Source organism: Ictidomys tridecemlineatus, chromosome 2, assembly GCF_052094955.1.
Source record: "Ictidomys tridecemlineatus isolate mIctTri1 chromosome 2, mIctTri1.hap1, whole genome shotgun sequence".
NCBI lineage: Eukaryota > Metazoa > Chordata > Mammalia > Rodentia > Sciuridae > Ictidomys > Ictidomys tridecemlineatus.
This window is the reverse complement of record NC_135478.1, coordinates 10,584,444-10,598,052: the sequence shown is the minus strand read 5'-3', so window position 1 is coordinate 10,598,052 and position 13,609 is coordinate 10,584,444.

The following is a 13,609-nucleotide window of genomic DNA, read 5'->3' as shown; positions in this document are numbered from 1 at the left end:
GGGCGGCCATGTTCCTGGGCTTCCTGGGCCCGGTCCAGGGGCTCGTGGGTGTCACACCATCAACAGGGAATCGCGGGATGGGAAAGTTCCCTGAGTAGATCCTGCGACCCCTGGACTCTCCATCCCTCTCCTCCGTCCAGTGATCTTTGGAAGCACAGTTGTTTACGAAGCAGTGAGTCTGCACCTGGCCCGGTCCTGAGGGCTTGGCCTATTAGCACTCAATTATTCCTCAAAACACCAGCAGGCCTGCCCAGCCAGACTCCCACTCACAGAGGGACAGACCAAGGCACGGCACCGCTCATGAGGGGCCCCGCCAAGAGCCGTACAGCCAGCCCAGACCCCAGTCTCTACAAGGAGCCCAAGGCCACCGAGTAAGTCCTGGCAAGTGACCCTGAGGCTCAGCAGGCACAGTATCCAGACCTGGCTTTGTGTCCCCTGAATGCACATTTCTTTTGGTCTGGGGTGGTAGCTCAGGGACAAGGCACTCTCCCGGCAGGCAGGAGGCCCTGGGATGGATCCCAGCCCCACAAATAAGTAAATAGGACTTTCCGCTGGGCGTGGTGTGCGCATCTGCAATCCCAGCGGCTTGGGAGGCCGAGGCAGGAGGATTGGAAGTTCAAAGCCAGCCTCTGCAACTCAGTGAGACCCTCCATCAGGAAGGGAGAATTTGTTTCAAACATTTTAAAATTAAAAAGGCTGGAGATGTAGCATCCCTGGTTCAATCCCCAGTGTGTGTGTGCGGGTCTGTGTGTGTGTGTGTGCACACGTGTGTGTGCTGGGAAGGGGACTCAGGGCCTCCAGCAGTATCCCCAGGCTCCTCTTCACAAGAAAGGATCCAGGGTGCAAAAGAAAATCAACAGGACAGAGGAGTTCAAGGAGGCAGGAGCGTGGCTTTGGGGTGGTTAAGTCACCAGTGGCCTGTACAGGTCTGTGGGCGGCGGACAGTTGCCTGGCCTGTGAGGCCCGGGTGCCTTCCCCACCACACCAGGAGGCAACCGAGCCGGAGTCAGAGACCCTGAGGGGTGCAGTCCCAGGCTGCTGCCCGGGAGCCCAGGGGTCTGGGAAGGGGAGTGGACAGCAGGGGAGGCCACGAGGACAGGGGCCAGCTCCCTCCAGAGTGGATTTTTTGGCTTTTTCCCTGGAAAGCTGGAAAGCCCGGCTGAGGGCTCCGCCCTGCAGACAGCAGGCCAGACAGCTGGTGTCTGGAGAAGCCATCGGGGAGGCCGGAGGGGCTGCCCGCTGCCCAGGCGGTGTCCCCACCCTTCTCTGGGATGGTCCTGGGCCCCTGGAGGAGGTCTGGCCTTCCTGGACTCGGGATTCTGTCTGTCCAATGGGGACTCAGATGCTGGACCCGCCGGCCGCCCAGAGCCGAGGAACCAAGGATCAGGTGGCAGAGGACAAAGGCCTCCAGATGTTTGTCCCGTTCTTGAGGAAGGCCTGAGAAGGGACATCCCCGCTCCCACCACTGCCACCCCATAATCTGGCCCGTCAGCAAGTCCGGCGGTTGTGCCTTCAAATAGACCCAGAATGACTTCTCCTCCGCGGCTCCACCCAGGCCCAGCCTCAGCCTCTGACCCCGTGCCCCCGGTGCCCCGCCGGCTGCTCAGTCGGGGCCCACACCTCAAGAACCCTCCTCACTGACACTCAAGAACTCCCACCTCACTGACAGCAGAACCCCTGCCCTCCCTGGGCCCCGAGGCGCTGCACAGTCCGTCTCATCACTGCCCGGTTCTCGTGCCTCCTCTCTGTCCCTCTTGCCTTCACAGTTCCAGTTTTCCTTGTGGAGAGGACAGACACAGGGCCTTTGCATAGGCTGTTGCCAGGGCCTATGAACTGCGCTCACGCCAGCAACCTGCAGTCTGCCCTCTTCTTCAGGGTCTTAGTCAGACACGCCCTGACCACCCTCACCCCGATGCAGACCTCTCCCAATACTGCACAACTTTTTTTTTTTTTTTTGGTGGCCTGCAGATGGCCTTGGGCTGCAGCACATGCCCTGCCCCTGAGCTGCATCCCAGCCCCTCCTGCTTTCTTGGTTCCCGTCCCCATCATATAATCTGCTTGCCTTGTTTACTGTCTGCTCCTGTCCTCTGCTGGACCCTGGCCAGGGGCAGGACTCTCGTCCTCTTCCCTGCAGTGGCCTGCGGGGGTGGGGCTCCCGGGGGGAGGGGGGTGGACGGGCACCTGACGTCCTTCACTGCCCCTCACTGGAGGAAGCCTCCCCAGGCCTCCTGATCTGACTCCTGTGCCCCGAGGGTCCAGCTCCCAAGACCCAAATGTGGCCCCTGGACCAGCTCACGACCTGGGTTCCACCTGGCATCAGGAGGGACAGGAAACCGGGCACCTGGGGAGGGGCTGAGGTCGATGACCCGGGGTCACCCCTCCAAGAGGACAGGGGACTCATTATGTTGTGAGAAGAATCCCATCATTTAGAGGATTGTCCCCTCCACGTCAGCGTGTCCAGCACCTGGCACTTCTGGGCACTCATGGTGACAGAGCTCACCCACCCTCCCGGGACCTTGGGTGGCAGGGCTGTGGTTCCCACTTGCCGGATGGAGAAACCGAGGCCCGGGGTAGGTGTGTGCACTGTCTTGCCCAGAGTCCCAGAGCACCCCGCGCGTCCTGTCCCAACCCCTCCCTGTGTTGCACTGTGTGGCCCTCTGGCTGGTGACAGGGCCTCTCTGGGTCTCGGTTCCACCTGGGGCACAGGGGCAGGGGTGGCTGGAGGTGGCTGCTGAGCACAGCCTGCCTGAGGCGGGTGGGTGCTGGGGCTTCTCCTGGCTGCCCTCTGCAGGGCCCAGGGAGGAGGGGACCCGGTGTCCTGCTCCTCGGGTCACCAGCCGGTGCCCAGCACCCTCATAAGCCTGGGCCCAGGCAGGGGGTCAGCTGGGGTCCCGGTGGAGGGGGCCTAACAGGATGCCCCGGGCTGGGACACAATGGCAGAGGAAGGGGCCGGACAGCCCCGCGGATGGGCCTGAGCGGCTCCGGCCAGGCGGCCGCTATTGTGCGCGGCCACAGCTGTGGGAGGCAGGAAGCCGGGGAGCAGGGAGGAGCGGGGCCCGGCGCCCCGACCTGGGCAGGCCCTCTCCTCCTGCAGGCGGGACACCTGGGGGCGCCCCTGGCGGGCCCGCAGCTCCAGCCATGTCCCCTTAACCCCTTGGTCCCCGCCCAGCCCGGCCAGGCCCGCGGAGGGCGGGAGGCCGAGCAGCCTCCTAAATACAGACGGAGCCACGTGGAGGCGCTGCCCTGGGACCGGGGCCCCAGGACCCGCCTCTCGGTCTCCTGGGGCTGGAGCTGCCGGGGTCTCAGGGGCAGAGGGGGACAGAGATGTGGCAGAGGAGCAGCATGAGGTGGCAGTGGCTGGAGGCGCCCTTGCCCGCTGCAGACAGGTCCCAGCACCTGGTTCCTCCGCCCACTGCGCCCTGCGGTGGCAGAAGGGGGCTGAGCTGCTACTTCCACGTCCTCAGCTTCTAGGAAACAGCCCCGAGGAAGCTGCAGGGCGCCCCCAACCCCAAACAACCCCACGCCTGCCACACACTTCCCCTTCCCCGGGTCCCAGCTCACTGGTGGCCCCAGCTGGGGGCTGTGACGCGGGGTGGGGGCGGGGACGGGCTATAAATAGGCTGTATATAAGCAGCTGCTGAGACTGCAGGCCGCGGGTGGCCAGAGCGCCGAGGGCTCTTCACTGGGCAGCTGCGTTTCAAAACGTCCCCAGCTTTGCCTCTTCCACAGGACTGACGATCACCCAGATTTGGGCCAGTGCCCGGGAACAGGGGGGAGGGTTACTTAAAAGGGCAACTTCAATGATTCCCCTCCCTCCTCCCGCTGTGCTGGGAAAGGAACCCAGGGCTTCCCACAGGCGCAGTCCCTGTGGGTGACTGACACTGCAGTGAAACCCAGGCAACTCCCCAGGGGTAACTGCATAAACAGGTGAAATATAATACAGCCAGGAAAAAGAACCACAGGAGTGTGCAATGTGATGGCTGAGTCTCCATATCACAGTCCTCTCAATTTAAAAAACTGAGGGGCTAGCTCATTAGTGGGGTGCATACTTAATAGGTAGGTCTGGGTTCCTTTTCCAGCACCATAAAATAAAGAGAGAGAGAGAGAGAGCGCTTCAATTTGAGTGTGACAATTTCATACAGAATCTTTTTTTTTTTTTTTAGAGAGAGAGAATTTTTTTTTAATATTTATTTTTTAGTTCTCGGCGGACACAACATCTTTGTTGGTATGTGGTGCTGAGGATGGAACCCGGGCCGCAGGCATGCCAGGCGAGCGAGCTACCGCTTGAGCCACATCCCCAGCCCTTCATACAGAATCTTGAGGAGGAAAACCAGAAAAAGAAAAAAGTCCCCAAAACCCCATAGGAAAGACCTCTTCACCAAAAATCTCAGATCCAAAGAAAACAAAACAAGATCTGGTTTCAGCGTACAAACATATGTGAGAATATTTTCTTAAAAAAATAAGGATGTGAGGCTGTGGTTGTGGCTCAGTGGTGCGGCCTAGCATGAGGGAGGCCCTGGGTTCCATCCTCGGCACCACTAAAGAGAAATAAATAAAATGAAGGTATTGTGTTCATCTATAACTAAAAAAAAAATTAAAAATATAAGGATGTGGAAAAAACCTGCAATCCCAGCTACTGGGGAGACTGGGGCCGGAGGACTGCAAATTGGAGGCCAGCCTGGAAAATTTGTCTTAAAAAAAGAAAGAAAAGGAAAAGAAGCAAAAGAATGAAGGACAAAAAATGGGTGTGTGTGTGTGTGTCTCCTGTAGGATAGGCAGGGAAGGGACAGAGCCCTAGTTCTCGGTGGCTGAGGCTCACAGGTATGTATTCTCTTGTGTTTCTTTCTTTCTGTTTTTCTTCTCTTTCCTTTTTTTTTTTTTTTTTTTTTTTGGTGGGGGGTAGTACTGAGGCTGGCCTCAAACTTGTGGTCCTCCTGCTTGAGCCTCCCGAGTCCCTGGGATTAGAGGTGTGCACCCCACCCCTCGCTGTCATGCTTGTCCTTATCTATTTCCTTGCGTGTACCCGCCTTTGCTAAGTGAAACTCTCTCTTCCCACTGATTGTAAATAAGTCCACGTCTCTGAATACAAGTGTTTTCTCAAAGTGACGGCCGTTTAGCATAATGTCATGCCACACAGAGGAGGTGGGGTTTTGAGGTGAAAAACAGACATGACTTTATAAAATGAGAGAGGAAAGCAACAGAAACCGGGTTCTGAAAAGAGCTTGCTTCAAGCAAGAGACGGAGAACGGGGCCCGGTGACATGGGCCAGGTGACACCCACCCGTGATGGCAGCCACCTGGAAGGCAGGAGGATGGCAGGTCCCGGGCCAGCCTGGGCAATTCATAACTCTGCCTTGGCCCATTTCACGGGATCAAATCCATCTGTGGGCGGAGCAGGATTAGCCCCCGATGTCCCATGTCCCATGTCTTCTTAAATTGTTTTTGGTGCTGAGGACAGAACCCAGGGCCTCACTGACAAGCCCTCTGCCCTTGAACTCCGCCCCCAGCCCTTTTTTTTTTTAACAAAATATTTTTTAGTTACACGTGGACACAATATCTTTGTTTTTATGTGGTGCTGAGGGTCGAACCCAGGGCCTCACCTGTGCGAGGCGAGTGCTCTGCCACTGAGCCCCAGCCCAGCCTCCTTCCTAATTCATATTTTTTTTGAGACAGAATCTCACTAAGTTGCCCAGGCTGGCCTCCGACATGTGATCCTCCTGCCTCAGCCTCCAGAGTCCCTGGGATTACAGCCTCGGATATCATTTTACAAAGTAAATGAGGCCAGGTCTGGTGGCCCCCCACCTGTGGAGCCAGCTACTTCAGGAGGCTGAGGCAGGAGGATTGCTGAAGTCTCGGAGTTCAAGACCTGCCTGGGCCACATGATGAGGACCATCTCAACAAAACTGCTTTACAGAATAAATTAAAGTAACTTGGGGCTGGGGATGTGGCTCAAGCGGTAGCGCGCTCGCCTGGTGTGTGTGCGGCCCGGGTTCCATCCTCAGCACCACATACCAACAAAGATGTTGTGTCCGCCGAGAGCTGAAAAATAAATATTAAAAAATAAAAATGTAAGAAAATAAAGTAACAGGCAGCCAGTCGTGGGCGAGAGGCCGCGACCCGGGAATCACATCACTGAATAGCTTCTGTGAGCCTGGGGACAAGAACTGGGAAAATAACGGTTCCAGGTGCCGGGGTGGGGCTCAGCAGCACAGGGCCCTGGGCTCCATCCGCGGCAGGGAGGGGAGCAAGTCTGGTGGCCACAGGCTCTCCTGGGCAGCATGGAGGGGCCAGGGGAGGACCCTGGAGCTGGGCCTGACGCTGGGGAGGCGCTGGGGGTGGGGACTGGCAGAGGCCACAGGAAGCTCTGCAGTTCTGAGCGGAGACAGCAGGTGACACTTGGCTTTTCCGTCACTCTCTTGCAGTCCCTGGCCTCTTCCTCTTTCTGCAAGGGCTTTTGGGTGTAGCAAAGCGGGTGGAGGCCATGCCCAGGGGAGGGTGGGCTCCTGCCTCCGGGGGGCGCTGCAGGAGGGGTTGGCCCAGGACCCTCACGGTCATTGGGGACCGGGGCCGTGGATGGCACCGAGGGACGTCGCCCGTCCTAGGAAGAAGTGACTGGTGACAATAAACTACCTCCCCCCCAACCACCGTGCACTCTGCCCATCGGGCCGGGGTTTCTTCTTGACAGCAGTGAGAAACAGGTTGTCACTTCCTCAAAAAGTGACAGGTCGTGCGTTAAGTTACTCGGTGACACAGCTGTTCTAGCCTGGGTTACGCGTCTGCAAGAATGGACGCGGGATTCAGAGGCTCCAGTTCCACGTCCCGTCTGTTTCCCGCCCGGCCAGGGTGGACACAACCCAGTGGATGAGGAGGTCAGCCAAAGGCATAGTGGAATATTAGTCAGCCACTAACAGGCGTGCAGCTCCCACAGCGTGGGTGGACCTCCCCAACAGGACCCAGAGAGAAAGGGGCCAGTCACGGAGAAGCACGCCGCGTGACTCATCCACACGAGATGCCCAGAACAGGGGAATCCGTAGAGGGGAAAACAGATCCGCGGTGGCCCGGGGCTGGGGGCGGGGCATGGGGTGACGGCTAATAGGGGCGGCACCTCCTTTCGGGGAGAGGGACGCGATCGTTGTGCAGCGTGGTCCCTGGTCCGTGTGCAAATGCCCCTGGGCCATTCACTTTAAAATGGTTCATTTTGTGTTCATCTTACCTCAAAAAATTAAAAACCTGATCCAACTAAGCAGGTGCTTCCCCAGCCCCACCCTGGACCTCGTCCCACCTGACACCGTCTCTCCTTTGTGGCCACCAACTGTCCCTCAGTTAATCTTCCTGCAGCCCTAGAATGAGGCAGGCATTTTTCTCCCTCCACAGCCGTGTCAATCGTGCATTCACTCAACAAACACTGCCTGCCCGGGGCTGCTCTGGGCCATGGGGGACGGAGGTGTGAACAGCCAGACAGAGGCCTGCACCCCGTGGGGCTGACTTTCCAGCAAAGAAGACAGTGAGCGTGACAAATGAGCTCCGCGTGCAGAATGCTCAGGATAGGAAGATGAGGCAGGTGACCCAAGAAGGAGGGTGGTTCCTGGGGGCTGCAAACTAAAGAGGGCTGTCGGAGACACTCAGCTGCCGTTCCCACGTTGAACACCCGGCCAGGCCTGGGGGCTGCCAGCTGGGACGTCCACAGGCAGCTGCCTGCGGGTCCTGGACTCTGTGGCTGTGTGTCTGTCACAGGGGACGCGGAGGTACAGAGAGGTCTCCGGGCCGTGAGGACACACGCAGGCTGCCCAGGGAACCTGCACCTGGCTCTCCCGGCTCCTTGGTTTGTCTGCAGGAGGCTGCGGATCTTCTGGCCCTTCTCAAGCCCCAGATGGCATCTCTCTTGTCCCCGCCTCATCCCTAACAGTGTCTGCATGGCCGCTGCGTCCCGCTCCCCCACCATCCCTGCCTGACACCTGGGGAAACAGAGGCTCCTGTCAGGAGGGTGGCTCAGGGTCGCACAGACGGGGGCAGAGCTGGGGTTCCGCAGTGGTGGCGAGTTCCAGAATCCACACCCTGTCATGGCTCACCTGGGTCAGCCGCCTCTGCCCTGGCCTCCCTCCAGGGGGCACCGGGGAACACCTGGTCTGCAAGAACCTTCCAAGGCTCCCACCTACCTGGCCCAGAGCAAAATATACAGCTGGCGCTCAATAATGGTTGAATGAACGAATGCCTGAGCCAGGAGTGGTGGCACAGGCCTGTAATCCCAGTGACTCGGGAGGCTGGGCAGGAGGATCCCAAGTTCAAAGCCAGCCTCCGCAATTTAGGGAGGCCCCGAGCATCTCAGCGAGACCCTGTCTCTAAGTAAAATACCCAAAGGTCTGGGCCGTGGCTCGGGGTGAGGCGCCCCCGGCTCATTCGGGTCTATTTGTGACCCCCTCGAACAGCTCGGGTAATTGCTTTCAGTTTTCTCTTTTCTTCTTTCCTGTGTGTGTGTTACTGGGGGTGGACCCAGGGGGACTCTGCTACTGGGCTGCAGCCACCGCTCTTTGGATTTTGAGACAGGACCTAGCTACATTCCCAGGCTAGCCTTGAACTTGCGATCCTCCTTCCTGGGCCTCCAGAGCAGCCTGGGAGGACCCGCGTGCGCCCCTGTGCCCAGCTCTTTCCGTTTTCCTTTCATCTTTTCCTGCGGTGGGGGGCTGGGACCAAGGCTCTACCACTGAGCCCCGGCCCAGCCTCCCTCGCATTGATTTCTTCCTTCTTTCTTTCGAGTACTAGGGAGTGAACCCAGGGGCCCCCAACCCCTGAGCCCCATCCCCAGCCCTATTTTGTATTGTATTTAGAGACCGGGTCTCACTGAGTTGTTTAGGGCCTCGCCCTGGCTGAGGCTGGCTTTGAACTCTCAATCCTCCTGCCTCAGCCTCCCAAGCCATGGCGCCTGGCCCTCATTTCTTTTCCTTTGTGTCTCTCCTAAAACTTTTTTTTTTTTTTTAAAGAACAGTTTTTTGACAAGAGTGGCTCTCTGGGTTCTGAGAGTGCAGGCACAGCCCAAGAGGGTGGCCCCTAGACTTGGCTCAGGCGCCTCCTCTGAGCCGCGGCGGCTGCGGCATGAGCGGAATCCTCCCCTCCTCCCCTCCTCCCCCGCTGATGGCTTTCCTTCGCCCTCTGCTCATGGAGAGGGGCCCTGGTTTCCTTTTGTGGTAGTGGCATGAAGTTTCCTTTCTAAATAAGTTCATTTAAGAATTTTTAAAAAAGGAAAAGTGAGCTAATTGAGAGAAAAAAACAAATCTGTGGTCGGTGGAGAGGCTCCGGGTGCCGGAGGCCGGGGAGGAGGGGAGGAGGGTCCTTATCCCTGGATCTGCTCACACAGCGACGGGCGGGATGTCCCCTCCAGGAGGGGCCACAGCGGGCTGGGACAAGGAACCGCACTGGGCAGATGGCATCACCTTTTCTGAGCGGTTGGAGGTGGCATTTTGTAAGTGCACTTCCTGCGGGCACCCCCCCTACAGGGCACGAGGGTGTCACTGGGAATTTCTGTGGCCGTTGACGAGTCTTCGTGACACATTTCAATATCAGGGCCACCCCCCCCCCGGAAACACTGCCACCACCGCTTCTCTCCCCCAGCTTCTGCCGGGGACTGAAGTGCCAGCCCTGGAGACCCCGTGGCCAGATGACCCTGGCATTGGCCGGAAGGGTGACACCCACACCCTAAACTTCCTTCGAAACCGTCGTTAAAAGCCCCGCTGGACAAACAGCCAGTAAACACAGGAAAAGATGCCCGACGTCTAATCTCTAGGAAACGCAGAGCAAAACCACAGTCAGATGCCACTCGACCCCGCTGCGGGGGCAGTCACCCAAACTGCACAGGGTCTCCCGTGGGGTCGGGGCCGCCGGGGAAGGCAGAGCCCTGTACACCCCTGGCAGGAACAGAAAAGGGATGGAGGTTCCTAAAAGTGACACAGGACTACCACAGGGTCCAGACCTGCGCCCCCTAGGGCCCAGCAGCTCTCCCCACCCCAGCCTCACTCGAGGGGCAACCCAAGGGTCTGCAGATGGATGGATGCACATAAAGGAATATTATTTGGCCTGAAAAAGGAAGAACATTCTGACCTACGCGACAGCCAGGGTGGACCTGGAGGACAATATCCTGAGTGAAATGAGCCAGTGCCCCAGAGACACGTCCCTTAGATTCCCACATGGTTCCATTTTTATGAAATAATAAAACTAAAACTAACTCCACTAAAACTCATAGAATCGGAAAGTCAACAGGTGGTGCCAGGGGCCGGGAGGCGGGGTGGGAAGTTCCTGTTTAATAGGGTGAGAGTTTCAGTTTTGCCAGACGAAAAGGGCCCTGAGGTCCAGGAGCACAGGACTGCGAAGGCTTCTCCCTCCCAAGGTTCTGTTAGGAATTGTCAGGGGCACGTTGATGCTATTTTTAAAAAAATGCAATTAATAAAAATGAAATAAGGAAGGAAATTCTGACACGTGCTGCCTTTTGGGTGGACCTTGAGATGAAATAAGCCCGACCCCCGAAGACACAGGCTGTAGGAGTCCCCTCATCCGAGGTCCCCAGAGCCATGAAGTTTGGAGAGGAGAAGGGTGGGTGCCCTCCGCGTGGGTGCCCTCCCGGGGAGCGGGAGGGGGAGGCAGCGAGGGCGGAAGGGTTTGCCAAGATAAGATCTTGAGGGCATGAGATGACCACGGTGACCACGGTGACCAGGGAGGTGACCACGGTGGTGACGGTGGCACCACAGGGTGCATGTACCGAGTGTCCTTCACGGCACACCTAACAGTGGCCACGATGGTGAACGTGTCACGCATGTCATTATCCCACACTTCAGACCGGCCCAGAGGGTGACACGGGGCGGAGGCGGGAACCAGCGCTGCAGGGACCCTGAGTCTCTCTGCACTTAGGGGGTGGCCGGGCCCTCGGTCCCCGCAGGTGCCAATATCGATCATCAAGGAGCCTGGGCCAGCTCCCCACGAGGACCTCCCTGCTGGCTCCAGACACCCGCTGTCCCCGCTCCCTGTCGTGGTCCCTGTCGGTTCACCTGCGTGATCCAGCTCCAGCTCCAGGTACCGGGTCGGGAGGGCATTGCCCCGCCCACAGCGCGGCCACGTGGCCCGTCTCGACCAATGAGACGGTTTGACAGGCGTCGCTGGGGGGAGGGTTAAAACTGGGGCGGGTTTTGCTATATTTTCTGTTTCTTTCTTTCTTTACTTTTTTTCTTTCTTTTTTTTTTGGACGGGGGACTGAACTCAGGGGCGCTCCAGAATTGAGCTACACCCCTAGTGCTTTTTGTTATTTTTACTTAAAAATGTTTCTGTTTTAGTTGTAGGTGGACACAACACTCTTATTTATTTAGTTAGTTATTTGTGGTGCTGAGGATGGAACCCAGGGCCCCACCCGGGCTGGGCAAGCGCTCTACCCCTGAGCCCCAGCCCTGTTGTTTCCATTTATTTAATTAATTTTTGTTTGGGGGGGGGGGTACCGGGGATCAAACTCAAGGGCACCTAACCCCTGAGCCCCATCTCAGCCCTATTTTGCATTTTATTTAGAGACAAGGTCTCACTGAGTTGCTCGGTGCCTCGCTTTTGCTGGGGCTGGCTTTGAACTCACGATCCTCCTGCCTCAGCCTCCCGAGTCACTGGGATGACAGGTGTGGACCACCCAGGTCCTTAGCACCTCTTATGGGGCTCATCTGGCCCCACCTCTTGGTTTCTCATAGTGAGGATTAAACCCCCACATGAATTGCAGAGGGGACACACCCCATGCAAATCCCTCCCACCCCTCTTCTCCTCTCCCCTGGGGCTTCCTAGGGTCGCTTCCCATAAAGTACCCACGCTCAAGTCCTGGCCCTGGGCCCTGCGACGGGCTGGGGGCGTTGCGGGGCTCGGCTGGGGGTAATCACACTTTTCTTCAACATGGCAGAACCCATGACTCTGGGTTCCCCTCCTGACTTCTGGCTGAATCTGCTCTGTGTGTTGTTGCTTGATGTTTAACAAATGAAACCCAAAGTTAGGGGCTTAAAATATAGGTCATGCATCACTTAGCAACGGGAACACATTCTGCAAAACACAGGCCATGAGGAGAATCTGTGGTGTCAACATCACGGTAGGTACTTAACACGACCTGGACAGCATGGTCCATGCGGCCTCTTGAGGTGCTCCATCCATGTCATAAGTCTGGGGTGGAGCTCAGGGGAAGACGCTTGCCTAAGGGTGCAAGGCCCCGGGTTCCCTCCCCAGCCCCGCAAAGCCCGTGTGTGTGTGTGTGTGTGTGTGTGTGTGTGTGTGTGTGTGTGTGTGTAAGGCTTGCTGGGCATCTTGGCGTACCCTCGGGAGGCTGAGGCAGGAGGATCTCAAGTTCAAAGCCAGCTTCAGCAACAGCGAGGCTCGAAGCAACTCAGTGAGACCCTGTCTCTAAACAAAATGCAAAATAGGGCCGGGGTGTGGCTCAGTGGTCGGGTGACCCTGAGTTCAATCCCCGGGGCTCCCACATTCCTCCACACACACACAGATACACCTCAGGCTGCTGGGGGCAAAGCCTGTGACGGCGTTTCACAGCAAACTTCTGTTCTAAGCAGAAGGCGCACACTCGACGACAATGATGCGTGACAGCAGAGAAAGTCACAACCAGTAACAGTCAGGGGTCATCGTCACGGAGCACCATGTGCTATACACAGGTTCCCGTGCTACACCTTCACCGCCCTCACCGGTGACACCGCAGGCTTGTGTACCTCGCATCACCAGAGGCACGTGGAGAAGGCATGGCACCATGACGTCACCACGACTGTGATGTCACTGTGCAACGGGACATTTCAGTTCCATGATAATCGTGGGGAGTCGCCGCGGTCCAGGCGGCCTGTGGTGACCAGTGCAACCTCACGTGGCTGCTGCTGGCTCAGTGTCCTGGGTCAGCAGGCAGTGTGGCCGGGTCCTCTGCTCCGGGGCACGCCCAGGCTGGGCTGCCTCCACCTGTGGAGCCTGGGGCAGGGAAGGCTGTGCTTCCAAGCCCCCTCACCACGTTGCTGCTGGATTCAGGTCCTCGCTGGGATTGACTCCGGGCCGCCCTCAGTTCCTTGCCATGCGCGTCTCCGACAGGGCCCGTTGTCACAGCCTGGCCAGCGGCTTCATCAGAGCAGAGAGCCAGCGTCTCTCAGAGCAACGGGGGAGTCACAGTCTTTTGGAATGGAATTTCAGAAGGGACACGGCAGCACTTTGTCATGTTCTATTGTTAGAAGTGAGTCACTAGGTCAGTACAAACTCAAAGAGAGGGGCTCACACAGGAGGCAGGTGCCAGGAAGTGAGGATCACGGGGCGGGGGGTATTCAACCTTTTTTCTTACTGTAACAAAATACTTGAGACTTGTCAATTTTATAAAGAAAAAAGTTGGGCTGGGCTGTGGCTCAGCAGTAGAGCGCTCGCCTAGCACGTACGAGATGCTGGGTCCGATCCTCAGCACCACATAAAAATAAAATAATTAATTAAATAAAGGTCTAAAAAATTATAAAAATAAAGAAAAAGGGTTTAGCTTGCTTGCAGCTCTGGAAGCTCAAGGGCATAGCGCTTCAACCAAGGGCATTGGCTGTGCTACGGGGAAGGCCTCCCAGTAGTGGAAATGTGAG